The sequence below is a fragment of the Pezoporus wallicus genome, unplaced genomic scaffold (assembly GCF_028554395.1).
Source record: "Pezoporus wallicus isolate ANWC-B61680 ecotype Strahan unplaced genomic scaffold, APGP_CSIRO_Pwel_v1 contig_1438, whole genome shotgun sequence".
Classification (NCBI taxonomy): Eukaryota; Metazoa; Chordata; class Aves; order Psittaciformes; family Psittacidae; genus Pezoporus; species Pezoporus wallicus.
The window spans coordinates 3,642,448-3,662,345 of NW_026638681.1; the positions used below are offsets into that span (position 1 = coordinate 3,642,448).

General features: G+C 41.2%; 1 protein-coding gene and 1 long non-coding RNA gene across 7 annotated transcripts in view; one reads left to right on the forward strand and one right to left on the reverse strand.

Moving 5' to 3' along the window:
- Window positions 1-221: 221 nt before the first annotated feature.
- Window positions 222-6,631, reverse strand: LOC130600487 (uncharacterized). The gene is made up of 3 exons (XR_008972464.1): window positions 6,454-6,631; window positions 6,025-6,061; window positions 222-574 (listed from the first exon to the last, which is right to left on the reverse strand). It is a non-coding gene; the product is annotated as an uncharacterized LOC130600487 (long non-coding RNA).
- Window positions 6,632-11,668: 5,037 nt separating this feature from the next.
- TAB3 (TGF-beta activated kinase 1 (MAP3K7) binding protein 3) overlaps window positions 11,669-19,898 on the forward strand; it is a 48,375-nt gene continuing 40,145 nt past the window's right edge. For 4 of the 6 annotated variants that reach the window (XR_008972470.1, XM_057411889.1, XM_057411890.1 and 1 more), the window contains exons 1-2: window positions 11,669-11,789; window positions 13,817-13,954. The gene's annotated coding sequence lies outside the window, so the exon portion shown is untranslated. The remainder of the gene's footprint in view (window positions 11,790-13,816; window positions 13,955-19,898) is intronic. The other 2 variants (XM_057411886.1, XM_057411887.1) reach the window with 2 other exon arrangements.

The following is a 19,898-nucleotide window of genomic DNA, read 5'->3' on the forward strand; positions in this document are numbered from 1 at the left end:
TGCAGCACTAAGTTCTTTGATGGCCACTGTCAGGAATCTAATTCTGGATCCTTTGTATGTTTACATCAACCAAAGAAAGCTGTTCCACTAAAATAAATTTAAAATTCTAGCAATAAAAGGATTAAATGTGGGTTTTTTTGGCCAGATCATCTGAAAGTCAACTGCATCAATTACAAGAGAGAATTTGGCTTCTGTAGCTTATTTACTGCTGACCTCTTGTAAAGTCAAAAGGAAGTTCCAACCATTTACAAGCTGACATATATAAAACATGAATACAATGGGATGTTGTAAGTCTGCTTTGGAAACCTTGTCAACATCAACAGGTCAGGCTAATATCAGCAACTGCTGTGATAGTTGTTCAGAACAGTCATTCCTTTTTCCAAGCGTAAAGCTGAAATGGCAAGACAAAGCTGTTGCTTGCACTCGTGCTGTTCCTTCAGTTGGTTATATTTATCCCATTACTACTGGAGAGCTTGGCAGTTAGCTGAAGCACCATGATGAACCAGTTATTGATAGCAGGGAAGCCAGCTCTGTTCCAGATTTGTCATGTGAACATGACGCTGTGTGCAGTGGGCTGCAATATCAATGAAAGGATCAGAAACAAGTCAGCTGATCACTGACGATTCAGTCACTAAAAACTACCACACATCCACTACCGAAACTCTCTTGACAGGAAGAGGCAATCATAATGCATACTTCTGGAATTAGGAGAGACCGCCAGCAGGAAAAGGTCCAGAAGTGTGTATACCAAAGCAGTGATGAATCTCCAAGTGTAGCTGGGTAACTGAAAATGAAATTTGACTCAAATCTGTTGACAGCCATGCACGTACAAGTCACAATGCCATTCAGATGTGTTGTGTGGTGAGTTTGGTTTATTTTGGTAAGAGTGACGTTTCAAAAAATGGTTTAAATTTGTTTTGGACTCTATCAGTACTTAGCAGTAAAAAGTTCTACTAAATTCTCTCTACATCATAGAAAGAATATAAACCCAGTCCTCTGATTTACCAAACCTGTACAACCTGGGTTGGGAAAAATGCCTGTTTCAGCTATTTACATCTACCTTTTTGCTAATCATGTCCCCCTTTTGTTGTATCTCTATCAGCTGAGAATTTCACACATCCCTTCCCAAATGGAAGAGAAAGCAAAAGAAATTATGTATGGATCATGTTCCTTGTCCATGCCACAAATTTATTGTAAAACTCATCATAGGCAGGTTTAGGGCTCACAGTCCATGACCCTTTCTTATGGATGACATGCACTATAAAAAAGAACCTTAGCTTTTATTTTTAATTATGTCTCCAGTTTTGTCAGAATAGTCACAAGCTGTTAGAAATCAAAAGAAAATAATCTAGTTGCCAAGGGACTCTTAGAGATGACAAATAAACACAAAACAATCTTTCCTCCCTGCAAACATTTAAAATCAGCAAGGGAGATGTCTCTCTCCCACTACACACTGGAGGCTGGTATTTCAGCTTCTTCCTTTTCACTGGAAGCCTTAGCTAATTTCCTGGCTAAGGAACACCTTCAATGGCAACACCTTTTTGACTGATACTTCGAAGTTTTTGGTCATTCAGATTCAGCTGGGTTAGAAAGAACATGGAAAGAAACGTGTACAAACTAATGTGGCAGGGGAACTTAGAAGATGTAACTATGATACTTAAGAGGGATACAATTGCTCTACTACACTACTGAAAGAGAAACCCAAATTCATGGATTCCTTAAAGCAGAGAGAAAATTACCACTGGACAAAGAAATGGCACAACATTTATCTATGATGATCTATCCTAAGACAGAAAAAATGAGAAAAGCCAGAAAGAATAAAGTTTACTGAAATGATACACGAATATCCAATGCATGAGGAGTCATCTCACATGCCAGGAGCTGGCACAGAGTGTAAGACATTTTTGGAGATTCATGGCTGAAACAATTTGCTTTCCCACGCATGAATGGTCCTTTCTATTCTTCTGGACAACACAGTTCACCTCAACATGTTAACAAAAATATAACCAAAAGTGATTTTTGACCCCATGATAAAAACATTTTACATTGGTGCCAAGCTCTGCTGAGTTTTATTTTTTCTCACAGATTCTGAATTTTATGCAGTTATGACATCAAACCCTTGAACTCTGTGGGCTGGAGCATATCAACCCAGAATCCAGACAGCACAGAGGCAGCATGAAAATACTGCTGCTCTTGTAAGGGATTCTGGGCGGTCAGTTGGTTTCAGGGGCATTAGTTTGCCATGGTAAAGTCTAGGTAAGTCTCTCAGCTTACACTGAGAACCGAGAGAACTGAAATGCAAATGCAAATTGACAGTTTGTGTTTCTCTGATGTCTGGGGATCCTGCCATTAACAACTAAAAACCACACAGCAGTGAAAATTTGCATTGAAGAGAAAGCCCAGTAAAAATATAATTTACCTATAGGAAGAAAAATATGCATGCTTAATTCTCTTTCAACTGTGCCTTCCTCTTGATTCTCAGATATCAAGGGTCTGAGCCTATGTACACCAACTCAGGGGAAAATCTTCCAGCTACATTAGGTTATAAGTGTCCATCCTAAAAATCTAAAAATAAGACCAGCTGTGATGGATTAAAGAGTTAATTTCTCTACACAACATACTTTTTCTATAATTCCTTGAAAAATAAAAATAATCAATGCTGGTTCCATATGAGTATTGCCCCAAAATCTGCCTCATCCTTCAACAAAACCAAACCAAACAACAAATCACACAGCTTTTGCAAGTCCTTGCAAGCTTATTGACTTTGGTACCATTTTTGTCTGAGTGAAGCTGCAGAGCTGACAGAATTCAATAGCACAAGCTCACTCCTGGAACTGTACCAGCTCCCTCTGCGTACACCTTGGCAGACCCATCTTCTGGCTGAAAGGCTGCAACAAGATAGGAAACAGAAGCGGTAAAAATCAGCCTCAGCCTCCCCCACGCTGATGGGTCCCAGAAGATTTATGTCGTTGCTAAGAAAGGCACAGGGCCAGGAGTCTTGTGAACCCTCCACTCCAGGGATACTAGTGGAGTTTTGTCTACGCTTTGAATCTGGCTGCCTTCCCATGCAAACGATGCATAAGGATTAGCTTCTGTGCCAAAGTAAGTGTAAATAATTTTGCCTTGACTTGAATGCTAAGTAGCAGACCCTCTGTAAGTGAGGTTTTAAAGGTAATTTTAAAAAGCAGCTATTTCTTTAAATTTCATTGTTCTTTCTAATTATTGTAAAACTGAATGGCTTTCATTTGAAGCCAGATACAATGTAGCCTGCTAACTCTGGGTGACAGTTTTGGAGTGGGGTCCTTTTTTCCAAGGATGAATATTCCAGCTGTTATACTGCTGAAAGTTTATTTCCAAAGACATATGTTGACTCTGAAACAAAACATTTTCTTGGGGACAAGGCAGATGAAAAACTAACTTTCCATACCTGTAGACCGCTTAAAGCACAGTCTGCAATAGTAATGCCATCAGCCACTGTCTAATGTGCAAAATGTAACGCACGCAAAGAACATGGGTTTGTGTTTTATTGCCATAAAGGATCTTGTGACTCCCCTGTGGCAACATAAATTACAAATAGACAGCTATCTGTGCTTGGAAATGAGTAGCTATATCACTTTACATATCCTTCAAAGTGTGCGTGAAGAAAACAATTCTAGGGAGAGCTGAAAAATAGGCTTCCTTATACGGACATTATTATTAATGACAAGAGAAATTTTTTTACTGTGTCACCTAGTTCCCTGATATTATTTCTCTCAAATACGGACTATTAATTTTTAATTCTCCATTAATCTCAATATAATAGTAAACATTTTCTTTCTTTTTAACGTGCACTCACTGTGTTTACTATTATGTTGGCACAGACTTTGACGTAAAGGAAAATACATTGCCTGGAAAGGACACTCCATTTCTCCAGTGGAAAGACGCATGTCAGATGAAAGGTTATTTAAAAGGTGTTAGTTCCCTGAATTACGTCTCTCTGATACTCAGCATTCATCTTATTTTTTTCTTTTTTATTCCTTCTCTCCTGTGAACTTTGCCTGGCTTTTCAAACTACTCCCCTGAAGGAAATCACCCACCCTGATTTTCCCTGGTTATACAACTCAGGAGAATTGCTAAAATTCTCTTTCCTTTCTTCTGCTTGTTCTTATTCTTGCAGTACCTGACAGAAGGTTAATGAGAACTTGTTTCCATGCTCTGCTAACCTGTGTAAAGAAAAATACAAAGGCTGAACTGGGGCAGCCTTGAATAGTACAGAACAAAAGTATCTAAGTTAAGTCTTACATACAAAACCAACAGCAGTAAGTTCTTCCTTGTCTTCAGAGATTCTACTTTTCATTAAGAAGAATAATAGTGGACTAAGTTTGAGGAATGCTTAGCTTTAAAGAGAGCAGAAGGTGTTGAATCGTTATTACGAGTCTCTCAGTGAAGATGCTTTTCCATAAACTAGTTGGAATTTCCTAAAAATGATCTTATTCAATGTTAATCTAATTCCACCTGGTGACAGCAGTATTTGTTTCCAGTTTTCATATCCTTAATACTACATCCTTTTACTAGCTTTTCCCAAACAAACAGTGGCAGGTGGATCAAACCAGAATCATAACTACTTGATGCTGTGTGGCTTGATTCATTGATTGCTTTGAAGTTATTATCAAGGAATATGTAACAGCTAGCAAAAGGACTTCAGCAGTGGTAAACCACACTGGAAGTTTTAGAAGCAGCTGCTGCTATTGACCACAGCATCAGGTGGAAAGAAGGGGCAATATTTTTCAGCTAGCTGGAGATGAAAGAAGTCCTGCTTGGAAACTAATGCAGCTCAGCAAACAACTGAAACAGTATGTATGACCTGATACGACTCTGAGAAATAGAAGCTATGTGCCCCAGGTCTACATAAGACACATTTGTAGCCAACTCCACAAAATCTTGTGTTTTCATACAATAGCCTGCAGTGCCATAGTCTGCAGAAGGACACAGTACTACAAGCACTAAAGTCATATTGTGAACAGTCCTTGAGAACCACCGATACTGTTTCATGCTCTGCTCTGGCCTTAGATTATTGTTAGACCTTTACAGAATTCACAAATGTCACAGGCTGCTTGCTGCCCCAAAATATTTTAGTAAGGCTGAAACTAAACATTCCATAAGTGGGCTATAAAATACAATCAAAACAAACACAGAATGAGATCTGTTGCATTCTGGTTAATGAGTAGGATGCCATGTAAGTATTTGGCTTTTATTAATATCCTGCAGCATGGTTGCAACTTCCTGTAGTATTACAGAACATGGTTTGAAAATCATTTTCTATCATACCTGTGTATCTTTCTAGGAATATAACAAAGATATCAACAGGAAGTATTTGCATCCCAGTCAAAACACACTGTTCCTCCCCTTTGGAAAAACGCAGAGCTTTAACACTCTTTATGCCTCTCTTGCCCAACAGATATGAGTAGGAAAGCAAGAAAGAACCTAAGAAATATTTGATCCTGAGACAGTAGTGCTTTTTATATGCTCCACAGAACTTTTATGCATTCCCTTGAGAACAGGTATTTCATTTTTACAGATGGGGTTTTTCTGACCCAATCATTCTGACTGCTCTTTTACTAGCAACCATATCTGATGTGATCTGGTAATCTGCTATCTGCCTGTATTCCTGTTCACAGGATAAGCTGACACTGAGTGATAACTGGGCCGCTGACAGTATGTGATGATGACTTTAGACAAGCAGTCAGTACAGTTCAAAAGTACTAACTCCCTTTCAAATGTCACACCTCAGTGAAATATCTGGGAACTGGAAATACCACCCTGATAGATCTGATTATAGGAACTGTCGCAAAAAATGTTACTCTCATCTTCAATATACTGCAAAACCAAAGTTAAGAAATGTGATCTTCTATCATAATTTACAAATATATGTCTTTTACCCTTAAGATTTTCAAAATCCTTAAAAAGCAATTTTACAAATCACATACCAATCTAGGCATATGTATATAACACATGTAGGTCGTAAATGGCAAAATGGACTTACACCACAGACATTGTGTCCCCTGCGGAAGTACAGCCACACCTAAGATAAAAAAGGACAGCTAATTTTATAGAATACAGTAGTCCCACACAATAGCATTGGCACAGAAGGAGCAAATGACGTCATTCATTTAAATTCCTGCAATCACAACGAAACTCTGGGTATTTAGAAACCGGAATTGACCAGAGCACGAAAGCTAATGGTAATGAAAAATACCCAGAAAGGAACCAATTATATTTATCACCCAAAATATAAATACGGTCTTCATGTTGCTGTAGAAAACAAACCCTATTACAAATAATCTTTGAATTGTATTATTAAAGCCTTTGAACACTAACAAGAAATATGCATGCTCATAAAAGCATACATGCAACCATGTCTTTTCACTTCCCTCACACCACATATCCCACTCACTCACACACCACACCACTTACTCTGTATGTTACTAGTGAGTTGATTCAGCACTCTTTCAGCACCAAGTAGCTCTACTGACAGCTATGCCAGGGCTGCAGCAGTGAAGTTGACTGTGAAGGAGTACTTGAAATTTTCTCTAAGTTTTTAAGGATGCTTACGGAGAACCTGCATGCCTGTAGAATCTAGTTCTTCCAAGTCAAAGCCTAAAGAAGTGTAAAGCAGCAAACTTAGTTATGGAAAATGCAAAGAGAAAAATGGGGACTTCTCTATAGCTTTTCTTCTAGGAGAGGGAAAGCCAACTAACATACGCATGCCCCATATTAGCTCTACTGCTCTTCCCAGTGTCTATGTACTATGTGTTAGATGGCCGCACGCAAAGAGTTGTGGTCAACGGCTCAATGTCCAGCTGGAGATCAGTAACAAGTGGGGGTCCCTCAGAGATCAGTGTTGGGACCAGTCTTATTCAACATTTTTGTCAGTGACATGGACAGGGGGATTGAGTGCACCCTCAGCAAGTTTGCTGATGACACCAAGCTGTGTGGCTCGGTTAATACACTGGAGGGAAGGGATGCCATCCAGAGGGACCTTGACACACTTGTGAGGTGGGCAGATGCCAACCTTATGAAGCTTAACCATGACAAGTACAAGGTCCTACACCTGGGTCAGAGCAATCCCAGGCACAGCTACAGGTTGGCCAAAGAAGAGATTCAGAGGAGCCTTGCGGAGAAGGACTTGGGGATGTTGGTCGATGAGAAAATGAACATGAGCCGGCAGTGTGTGCTCGCAGCCCAGAAAGCCAACTGTATCCTGGGCTGCATCAAAAGAAGCGTGACCAGCAGGTCGAAGGAGGTGATCCTGCCCCTCTACTCTGCTCTCATGAGACCTCACTTGGAGTACTGTGTGTAGTTCTGGTGTCCTCAACATAAAAAGGACATAAAACTGTTGGAACAAGTCCAGAGAAGGGCCACGAGGATATCAGGGGGCTGAAGCACCTCCTGTATAAAGACAGACTGAGAAAGTTTGGGCTAGTCAGCCTGGAGAAGAGAAGGCTGTGTGGAGACCTCATAGCAGCCTTCCAGTATCTGAGGGGGGCCTATAAGGATGCTGGGGATGGACTCTTCATTAGGGACTGTAGTGATTAGACAAGGGGTAATGGGTTCAAACTTAAACAGGGGAAGTTTAGATTGGATATAAGGAAGAAGTTCTTTCCTGTTAGGGTGGTGAGGCACTGGAATGGGTTGCCTAGGGAAGCTGTGAATACTCCACCCCGGTGGTGTTCACAGCCAGGTTGGACAGAGCCTTGGGTGACATGGTTTAGTGTGAGGTGTCCCTGCTCATGGCACGGGGGTTGGAACTGGGTTATCTTAAGGTCATTTCCAACCATAACTATTCTGTGATTCTATGATTCTAAGTTCTAAGACATCTTCATTTTGAGCTCAAGTTCCTGATCCATGATCCTAGTTAAAAGAGTAAACATTTTATACTGTTCTCTCAGAGTCACACACTGACACTAATTTGGAATGGAAAGATAACCAGGATATCCAAGAGAGTCAAACAGTTTTACCACAAAAGTATAAAGGCTGATGCACAGGCCCCAAAAGTTCTGACTAAATATGGAATCTAGCAGATGAACTGTGCTCTAGAAATTGTTTTTTAGGGCATAGAATTTGCCTTAAGATGAGGAAAGGCCAATAATACATTCTTTACAATGCAATGAAAGACAGAGAAATGAGGTGGTCTTATAAATCAGCGGTATAGGAATTACTAAGGAATAGCTAGATGGCTTGAGAAATTGAAAATGATGTATCAGGACTAAAAGTTTCTATTTAATTCTGCAGGCAGAATTAAAATTGTTATACAAAGAATATCCTTCACTGTGAGCTCTGGTTCTATAAGCTTCCACTTAAATAACGCTGCTTAGACCCTTAAGTCTGCAACTTCTTGTGCACAAGTGAACTATTACAGCAGTCCACAGGATTTTGACACTAACACAGGGTATTATCACAGGCCTACAGACTACTCTGTTTAGAAGTCATCCCAAGAGAAAACCATCTTCCACATGGAAAATGCTAAGAAAAAAATGGCACCTCCTTACTCGAGGCACACATTCCTGGCTTTATTACAATTATATCAACTACTTCAAGTACACAAAGACCAAAAAATGTTACTTCTTTTTGTAACTATGCACCATCAAACGGGTGTATTTCAGTGACAAAACACACATTACTGACCACAGTGTAATAGGGAGAAAGAACTCAGTTTGACTTTTTAGATTCAAGACTTAGTTTACAGTGCCTATATTTTATAAAACTGCACTTTTGATCTGTAAGTAGAACTAACTCAGTATAGGATCTATTCAGACAGAAAACATACAGACTACCAGAAGGCCGTTTTATCAAGATACTGTCCTGGCTGCAATTCTTAGGAACAAACATGCAGAAAATTGCTTTTTTTCCAAAATAGGAAACTGGGCCTCTTAGATTGCTGTTCATAAAGAAAAAAGGGGAGCAGAAATAACTACATTTTTGTTCTGCTTAAAATGAATGTAGCATGAAATTTAAATCCCAACCTGAGGCCTTTTAAACACAGACAGTAATAACTGCCATGAGCATTAAATTTAAAAAAGTGAAAATAAAAAAATCACACAAAAGCCAGGGGCATTTTCATCAAGAAGTCATTACGGAACTAGAGTCAACAGTTAATTCCACTCAACTCTGAGTTACTGTCTGAGCTGCAAGTATGGAAGTCTAGTTTTTGAGCTTTTCAATTCATATATTGCATTTTTTAAAACACACACAAAAAAAAAGGTATTTTAGAGCACTGTCTGATACACTGGCTCCCACACAGCTGTCCAAGAACTGCCCTGATTACTCAGTGCCAGCTCTCCTTGTTTCCAGATGCTAAATCCCATTAGAATCAGCTAAAAATACATGAAATACTTTCCTAATACTATTTTTCCATAAAATCAATTGTTGTAGCTGTCATATGGATAAGAGAAGACAGAAGAACTGGATCAGCAATAAAATGAACTCCTTTCAGAGATGTGTTCAGCAAAGTTAAAACACATGCAGTCTTTGATTTCTGGGGTTGTCAGGCACCTAATACACATAGGATTTTCTTCCTAAATTCTATAGCAGAGCACTGTCTCTGCTGTGATTAACTGTGAAGTTTCAAGACTGCTTAATTTGCCAGAAGCACAATCCTGCTCTCAAATCTGTGACTAGCTAAGGGCAGACAAAAAATACAAAGTCCCTGCAATTTCTGTTGCAATGTTCTGCTTTGAAAGTGTGATGAGTGCAGACAAATGAAGCAATTGCTAGATGATAGTCTTCCATTACAGTCTATTGCAGAGGATTACAGAGGAAAAGCATCCTTTCCAAACAAAAGAAAAAAAAAACAGACTGGCTGCTGCTGAACTGAAATGGACCCATGGAGCTCACTGACATGATTCTGAACTGGTTAGCCAATACAATCTGGAGCTGCAGTACAGGGGGTTTACAGGGAGACAGCGAAAAACAGTAGAGGAAAGCCTAGACTCGGATGTTGATTTGAAAGATTTGGAACCAATAAATTCTAGGATAAATTAAGACAGTAACTGGATAATATGAAACATGGCTGAACAAGCCAGGGCCAGTATGTGTAATCCAGGGCACAGAATGTCTCATGTGCGTAAGGCTCAAAAGCCATACAAAGGGCTGTTTCTCATATTTTAAGAGAGACTAGAGCTATTGGAACTATCCATTGGGTCTAAAAGCATGCATTTATATTTGGAAATTATGGGGCTTTGCTGGGGAATGTGCACTTCGGCATCTTGATATTAATTGCAATCACAGGATAAGAATCAGTCTCAGATAACAGTACTGTTGAACTGAGATCCTGTTTACTTCTGGTTTTGCATCTTGCCTCTCCAGATATGCTGGTCAGGCTTGGCTTGTTTCTGATATAGGGATTAGGATACAGGAATTCCTTAATTAACTTCACGCAATCTCTGACACAGGAGCCAAGGCCTCTGCATACAGAGGATGATATGGAGAGTCTGTAACAGCAATACAAGATCACCCCTTCACTTCCCTGTTCTCTACCAGAGAGACAGAAGGTGGTTACAGGGTCTCTGCAACTGCTGATTAATTTCAGCGCAATGGAGTTCCTATGGTTCTGAGGAACAGCAGTTAAGTAAGAAGAGAAAATAACCCATGTAAGACAGATGCCAGCTAAATATTTGCACGCAAAAAAAGCAGGCAACCTGTGACAGTGTTTTACCACCTTCATTATAACAATTTCTTCCTCATGTCCAGCCTGAATCTCCCCTCCTTTAGTTTAAAACCATCACCCCTCATCCTATTGCAACAGGCCATAATAAAGTCTGCTCCCATCTTCTACATGGCCGTTTTTTCAGTATTGGAAGGCGGCAAATACAGTGTGTCCGCACAACACACTGCAGATGATAATACTCGGAAGTTTCCATAACCGCCCAACCACGCTGAGGAGGTGGCTCCTGCCAAGCGGGCAGCCCCCACAGGGGTGTTAACTCCCGTTCGCTGCCTCTCGCTCCCGGATCCCGGGTGCTCACTTGGCCTCCGAACCTTACTTTCCCCACTCGCCAGCACCTCTGTACAGCATCACGGCGGCCACCCCCCACCTCTCTGAAACCGACTACGGGGAACCTTTATTAAGCGCGCTGAGAAAAAGCTCCCAATGTGGGAACAGGCAGAAGAAGGAACACAAGAATCTCCAGCGACCCAGCGCCGCCTCCTCCCTATACACAACCCCTCACCACAACGCCGCCTCCGTTCAAAGCCAACACGCCCCACGCCGCCAAGTCTCGCGAGGACTTAGCTAGGCGTCGCGCGCGGGCCGCGCCATGTCGGAGCCTGGTCGGCGCAGGCCGGGCTCCTCCCTCCGGCTCGCGCCCGGCGGCCTCAGCGCCCCGCACTGAGCGTGCGGCGCAGCCGGGCGATCCCGGAAGCGCTTTCCGGCCGCGCGGCGCGCTCCAGGACCCCCTTCCCCCTGTTCCCTCCCCCCCATCCCCTCTCAGAGATCAGGTGCCACACGGAGATTCCCCCTCCCCACTTCCCTTTCCCCTTCCCCCTGCCCCGCTCCAGGCGCCCTCACCGGGGGGGCCCTCCTTCCCCTCTCCCGTTCCTTCTCTCCCCCACCTCCCCGCCGGCTTATCGCTCAGGAGGAGCGGGGGGGGCCTCGTGGGGCACCTCCTCGAGTGCCGTCCACCACTCCCCCCCCCTCCGTCCCGCAGCCTTCCCCTACGTTCGCCGTCCCAGAGGCCCGGGGCAGAGCCGAAGGGCCGGGCGGGCGAGCGGGCATGCAGCCGCCGCCGGAGCCGAGCCCCCAGCGCAGCACGGTGAGGGGGCAGGCCCCGGGACAAGGGTGGGAAAGCAGCGGGAGAGGTGCGGGGGGGTGAATCTGGGGAGTGGGCAGGGCTGCCCTGCTGCCCGGGGTGTCCCATCAGGGACAGAGTGTTTGTCGGTGGGGGTGATACCCCCGCGCTGTCCCCCTCTCTCCAACCGGCTGTGGGGTGAGCCGCACCCCCCCTGGACAGATGGGGTAGGGGGGAGACGGGCTGCCGCGGGGAGAGTGAGCTGGCGTGGGCCGGGGGTGCCCGCGGAGTCGGCCGGGGCAGGGGTGTGGTGATGGGAGTGTGCTGGTGTGGGTGCTGGTGTTGATCCTGGCGCTTGTTTTGCTGCCGTGCTCCCACGCAGCGAGCAGGGAAAACTTTGGTCTTTGTGTTTTGAAGCCCGTCGGAAAGGGTGTCTGCCCGGAGATCCTGTGCGGGAGTCTGCTTAGCAGGGGCTGTGATGTGTGCTGGGCCGCAGATGCTGCTTTTGCTGTGTAGCAAAGGCATAAAAACCGAGTAAACTCACAGGTGAAAGAGCTGCCACTGCCTCTTCGGCGTGTTGACTGCGATATGACGATGCTGCTGATGTGGCTTGGCTTCTGCCTTAGAGTTAGAAGGCCCTCAAAGGTAGCAAGGCCTTAGTTATGTTCTGTCCAGAGTCTTGTCTTTAGGTCAGATTTGAGGTCTAATCCGTTGTTTGTGTTGGCTGTTGGGAAGAATAGCTTGGGTCTTATTTTGGTTTGTTTTTTAAATATAGGTGGATATGGTGAAAGGAGGCTACTTTTATGGCTTGATACTATTGCAGTACTAGCGTGTGTGGTTGGTGTGTTTTCCCCTTGTTCAAACACGACTTGTAATGTGATATTGGCTGTTCATTCCCTTGCTTTAGCAAGGAGAAAACAAGAGGAAAGGCATTTGCTTAGGTGGCTTGAGAATAACTATATTTGGGAGTTTGGTAGAGAATCCCTTTCACCAAAAATAGGGAATGGCCTGAGGATGTCACACTGGAAGGTAATGGAAAAACTTGAAAGCAAGGCACTATGTTCAGTAAAATATGTGTAAAACTGTCTTTGAAGGTTTCAGTGATAACTAATTTGAAGATGCTGTTAATAGTCTATTGATGTCTTTATAGCTGATGAATACAGTAAATATTAGATAAATAAATTAGCTTAAAAGATAGCTATTTATAGTGCTTTTATGATTTTTTTATAAGTACTTTTTAGGATTTTTTTCAGCTTGATATTGTGCAGTAGGTTTCCTTTCCCCCTCTTCCATGCCAACCCATCCTGCTGATGTATTGATAGGCGCCTGTTTAGTGCTGGTGTTACAGAATTGAGTAGTAATTGTACATAGGCTCATGTTCTGTAGCAGGTCCACAATGGACAAGTTTGGTTTTCAGAGAGCTTTACATGAAAGAACTCTTAAAATTTACAGGTAGAGCCCACATGGTCAAAGGTCAGTGTCTGTTCTGTTAGCTTTTCTTTTCCAGATCTGGGAGAAGAGCAATACTTTCTTTTGCCCTTTTTCCAGTATATTTTCAGTTAACATATTTCATGTAAAAAGAAGAAATGTTACATTCATTTCCTCTTAGTAGTGAGAGACAAACAGAATTCTTAAAAATAAAGTATTTCACAACATTTGTTAAAGCCTGCCCTTTGTCCTGTCTTGTGAAAGGTGTTAGTTGATAGCAGCAATCTGAAGAATGCTGTAACAGCCGCTGTTAATGTACATATAGACTGTCTCAGTTCATCCATAAAATTACTGATGTGTCAGATTTTACACACAGTAGTAAAGAATAACAAAATCAGCACTTAAGCCTCTCTTTAATCATAAAACTTTTGGTTTAGGTACAGTGAGTTGGATAAGTGTGATGGATGCTTAGTATGAAACTATTATATTGTGGTTTTGTCTGGCTTGGGTCATAACCTTTACTATAAATGATTGCAGATAAATGTAAACAGGGTATGGTGAGATCTGTGTCCATTCTTTCTTGTTTCCTGGATCTCATCAAAGCTTCTTTTTCCTTTCATTAGCTGTCATCTCAAGGAAGGCAAGACAAGTTGAATAGGTGTGAAAATGTGTCTTCTCTTCCACCCAGCTCTGGTGGTATGCCTGTGCTGGTATCTGTCTGCCGAGTTGCAGAGGAGTAATAGTAAACAGTAATCCTAATGGTAACGGATTTCTTTGAAGTCATCCAAGACCATACATTAATGTGATTCTTAAGGTTAGTCAGTAATAGCTTGTCTCTTTCTGTACCCTCTCAGAAATTATGTAGTGCTTAAATGAAGTTTTGGTTGCACTGGACTGTATATGCTTCCTCCTGGTTTGTGTTATGATTCATTTTGTATGTATTTTTAAATGGCATAACTAGCCTCAAAGTATGACCTGCAAAAGTATTCTTGGTTGGGGTCGGATTTACCTGTTTCTTTATGTACTGCAGTACATAATAAATATGAAACTTAAGATGTTTTTTTGAGTTATTTTTCAAATGGCTGATTTTTTAGTGGGATGATAGTTCAGATCTTTACTTGTAGAGCTGCAGTGTTTCAGTAAAATCGCTAATACTACAAGTAGAAGCCTTCGATATTTTAGTGCTGATCCAAATGTTGAGTAAATGACCAAATCCAGTAATTTTTGGGTAATATCAGCTCTATTGTGTACGCTTAGTCATCCAACTCAACTCTGGTATGACACATTCTGCTCTAGGAGTGTCTGTATGGTGCCGCTTTTTCTACTGCTGTAAGCTGAAGTAAGTGTAGCACCTGGTAAGTATGTACCTGTGTACACACATAAATGTATGTGCAGTGAGTTATTTTTGTTACATGGTGCCTTTATAAGGCAAGTGACAAATGGAGAGTGAAACTAACAGTTTGTACAAAGCCTCATGCTTTTTCATACGCACATTTTGGACTAAGTGTTTTAATTTACAAGGTAGAAGAAATAACTGACTTGCGGTTTTGCAGTATTTTTTCCTGTTCCTATTACTGTGTTTTCTCAAACGGAAAAGTAAGGCTAAACTGGAAATTGTTGCTGCCTAGTGCCTAAAATGATACTAGGGTATTACTTTCAAATCCCTGCCAAACTTTTCTGGTGGTATTTGTCTCTTTTTTTGTTTTTGTTTTCTAAGTCGGGGCTATCCTTCAGTTATGTGTATAGTGTAAACTGTCTGTAGAGTATTATTTCTGTATGGGCATAGTAGACTAAAATGCTGTGTGAAGGGTGGTATTAGCTGTCTTGTTCTTGTGAAAGACCAAGAATCATTTTGTTGAGGTTGAATGTGTGGTGATGTCATGGTGCAAATTTGCATGTGTGAAACATTCTTTCTAAATGGAAGGCTGAGAGTTTTGAAATACTTGTTTAGGCTTATGTATGCAAATATTGAAGGTGTTGGTTGAAAATGTTTCTAGAATAGATTCTTAACTGGTACTTGGAAGTATCAAAGTTGTCCTTTGAATGGCTTTCATATTGTGAATATGCTAGTAACACTGAATTTGTCTCTTCAGCTTGAGAAAAAGATCAAAGTCCAGTTTAGTAGCATAGATGGTTTTGTAGTACTGAGTATGCATTTAAGTGTGTCATATTCTGTATGATGTGGATAGTTAGCGACTTCTGGTGTGTTGGTCAGTGCTGGCACTGTGGTATTAGAGTCAACTATACTCATGCGCAACTATCAGAAAAAAATATCACTGGAGCCTTTTTGTTGACCTGAGAAGCTGAAATGCATCTGGCAAAATTCAGTGTGTAATAAGAAGACAAAGTTACAGTGTTGCTAATAAGCCATACAGATCAAGATGGGCAGTGAATTCTTAATGTTTGGGGGGTTTTTTTTGTACTTTTTCTTTTTGAAGTTTAATTATACTAGATAGGTCCCACCCTGTGTGTGTGTCTGTTTAATGTTGCGTGAAACTAACCTTTCCATATGCTTACACCCCGCTGATTACTATGTTAAGTATTTCTCCCCCTTCAGGTACTGTTTCATAATGGACAGCACAGCACCATAGTATAAAAGTGAAAAATGTCGTCTCTGTTAAGGTTATGTGGAGCTTTGTGTTCTTAAGAAGCATTAGTTCTTGAATTCCAGGTGGGCTTTATTTTATTTGTGGCTTGAATTTGAATTGAAGCATCTTCAATGCTTTTAAAATGCTTCAGGTTTTATCCTAACCTAGCTCTATAGTAAGGAAAATTACTTATGCTTTTGCTTTTTTTCAGTGGGTAGTAATAAGCAGAGTGGCTTCATAAGCTATAGAAAGATGTAAAGGTTGTTTTGCTACAGTTAGTTTTTAATAACCTGACTGTCACAGCTCAAGTATAGATGTTTTCCTACCTTCATGTGGGCTTGCTGTTGGAGAATTAAATATGTTTCCTTAAAAACACCTTTCAGCAACTTCAGTCAGTTGTGTTCTACATACAGTATGCTTTAATGAAATACTTGCTCTCAGATGAAATTATGTATCCACTAAAGTGTGTTAATTTGGAAAATGGATCAATTTCTCTGATACCATGGGTGATCTAGGGATACTTTTAGAAAAACAAAATCATATTATATGTCTTGGATGTTGTGGCAGAAAAAAAATTTGATACTTTTCTAAAACGTATTCACTGCCGACTGCTTCTTATCAGACTTGGTAGTGAGTTCCACAGCAGCAGTAGTATCAGTTTTACTTTTCTTTGTTATGTTCTGAGTTAACTTTCCTGAAGTCTCACTTGTTTGAACAATTCATACTGGTTTAAAATGTCGTAACTTCCTGAAGATACCTGGCAATTGGCTTGCTTTGTTCTATGCATGCCATAGCATTTGCTGCATTGGTATAACTATTTCTTTTGTTCTGTAGTCAGTTTGTATGCTTTGGCTTAACTCAACCTGTAGGCTTTTATTCCTAGCACTTGAAAAAAATATGGATTTGTTTTCTTCTTTGTTTTTTGGCATTGGACATGGGATCAGTAATAATTCAGAGCAAGTAGAGGGGGTGGATACAGTTTTGCTTGTGTTTTTTTGTTTGTTAGGTGTTTTTTCTTTTTTACCTGCATATTATGCAAGTTATAATAGCAATATAAAAATTGGCTTTTTTTGTTGATGTTTTTGAAGATCAGCTTGCAAACTTAGTAAGCTGGGCATTAAGTCTCCTGTGGAGCATTGCTGTTGAAGTCTATTTGCCGTCTTTCTGGAAATTCTTAAGATTGTCTTGATGCAATAGTAATTCTCACTGTAATCCTGCTAATGGCAGATCAGAAATGACATGTCCAGATAAGGGGAAGCATTAACTTGGTACAATTTCACTGTGTTGCTTCCTGTTTGCTCCAGAGATGTTAATAGGATATGTTTCTATTAGCAAGCCCTTTCACATGAAATATCTTTCTTCCTGCTGCTGACTTGGAGGTGGCAGAAACTTTACTATTTTTGGGGTAGTTCTACTGAATGCCACTGTATGTCCTTTTCTGGTACAAATCAGGTTTCGGCTGCTGGATGATCTAGCACTGTGCAGATGTGCTTTTAGTTATCTTGAAATTGCCAAGCAACTGAAATCAGAACACTTAAATGAAATTATATGTAAAAATAGACATTTTTGTCAGTGCTTTTGTAGATTAGCATGGGTTTTGCAGCTCGTAAGTCTTAAATGGGCAACATGGGGTAACAGTTATTTTAGTTTGGGTCTCTGCTTCATTTCCTGCTGTTAGGACAGCATTGTGAAAATGCGGTTACAAAAGCTTGCTTGCTGTTCCTTCATGAGCATCAGTGTTTTATACAGGTATTTCAAAACATATCTCACTGCTGGTGTGGTAATGTTTCATGTGTTGTGAGCTTATGAGCTTTCTGAGTAATTGTTAAGGGTGATGTATGCAGTTTTGTACTCTTGCTTCTGTATTGAAGCCTTTGGTGCGTACTGGTTTTAGTAGCAGGTAGTGACAGTGGGATAAGCTCACATCCAGCTTCCTTATATGTTGGTTTGAGCTTATTAGTACTTTCTGTAACAAACATATCCTACTGTCGTTTTCTTACAATATCCACCTTAAAGGAAGAGGGGAGAGAGGGGGAAAGCACTTAGTACTGTGTCTGTTGCAGTAGAGTTAAGTTTATAAATGACAGAATGTAGCCTTAAATGAAATCTGCCTCTTTGCTTTTGAAGCCCTCTCTCTAGATACAGTAACTGCTGCTGTTGCTTTAAGAGCTCCAAGTCAAGCAAATGTTCTACCTGCCAGTCCTTTCCAGGATTTGGGAGTTGAGGTAAATGAGGCTGAAGGTAGCCTTAGACCTAAGTGAGACCTAGGTAAGATCAACTCTTTTGGTCTGTCTTTAGAAATGATCTTCTACTATAGTGAAAAAAGAGAGGGCGGGGGGAAGGTATGAAGAGAAGAAAAGTCAAAAAGTCACCAAAGTGTTGAAATAGAATTCCTTCATATAGGAGGAAGGGGTCTGTGAGAGGGAAATGAATTAGTGGCTTGTCTAGAAAACAGCTTAAAGTTTTCCAGAGACAAGAAAGAAACTTGCTCTCAGCAACTGTATACCACAGCTCCTGACGCTTTTAGTACTGTTAACTGGATGACATCTTTGTTTAGTAGCGTGGACACTGAGGGGTCTTCACTGATCTTTCTATTATTACTCAGCAAGGCACTAATATCAGCAGCACTGACACTGTTGGTTACTGTGACAAAAGAATACTTCTATTTCTGGAGGAACACGAAAGCTGCTTTTCCCTAACTAAGACCACTTTCTGTAAAAGTTGTAACAAAAATATCATGACACGTCTCCTAAGAGCATATGTTACCCAAGATGTGAGCAGGGCATGTTTGTGTTGTTTGTTTCTTATCTGTACAGTTCAGTCTAGGCTTTTCATTTCCAGAAGTCCTTGTGCAGTTTGTTCTCACGTATGCCTGTTAGTGAGAGGTCAGAACATAGTGTTAGTGGACAGATGTCTTCAGTGTGATGGAGGATTCCTCTCCTAGAAACAACAGAAAAAACGAGGGAAGAGCTCACGAGAGCTCTTCTATCACGAGACCTCACTTGGAGTATTGTGTGCAGTTCTGGTGTCCTCAACATAAAAAGGACATAAAAAGAGGAGGCCAACGAGGATGATCAGGGGCTGGAGCATCCCCTGTAAGAAGACAAACTGAGAAAGTTGGGGCTGTTTAGCCTGGAGAAGAGAAGGCTGCGTGGAGACCTCCTAGCAGTCTTCCAGTATCTGAAGGGGGCCTATAGGGATGCTGGGGAGGGACTATTCATTAGGGACTGTAGTGATAAGACAGTGGGTAACAGGTTCAAACCTAAACAGGGGAAGTTTAGATTGGATATAAGGAGGAAGTTCTTTACTGTAAGGGTGGTGAGGCATTGGAATGGGTTGCCCAGGGAAGTTATGAATGCTCCACCCCTGGAGGTGTTTAAGGCCAGGTTGGACAGAGCCTTGGGTGACATGCTTTAGTGTGAGGTGTCCCTGCCCATGGCAGGAGAGTTAAAACAGAATTATCTTAAGGTCCTTTCCAACCCTAACTATTCTATGATTCTACTCCTCTCATCTTTTAAGGAATCCATATTATCTCAAAGAGAAAATTCTGCTTTCTATTCTGGTGATTAGGTTTTTATTGCCAGACTCACTAAAGCAGTCCCTTTGTGACTGCTGATCGCACACTTGGTTTCTCCAAGAAGTGTATGAAGGGGAAGTGGTGTTAGGGAAATGGCAGAGAAGGATCAAAACAAGTTTGCCTCTATTATTCTGTGAATTCAGTTTTAAAATAACCACAAAACCAGCCCACAAACCCCCAATTCTTTTCTGTCCTGTCCTGTGCCTGTCTCTCTCCTGCATTGATTCCTGTTAAAATCTACATCATACGTCATTGTTTAGTCCATCTTTCTGTCAGAAGAATTCTCTTAATTCTCTTGGTTTCTGGAAAGGTCTGAAAGGTACGGGTTTGGTAAGTCCCTAGAATGCTAGAAGAAGAGCGGGTTGTGGTGGGACTGTTTAAGTATTTTTCTTTGATTTATAGTCTTTGATTCAGGAGGGACAAAAAGTAGCTATGACATTAATGTTTTATTATCTCTTGTTCTTATTTTTTTATTATGTGATACGACATAGATTCCAGAAAATACATATGTGCCTGGACTTACGTACAGTGTAAAGGTTA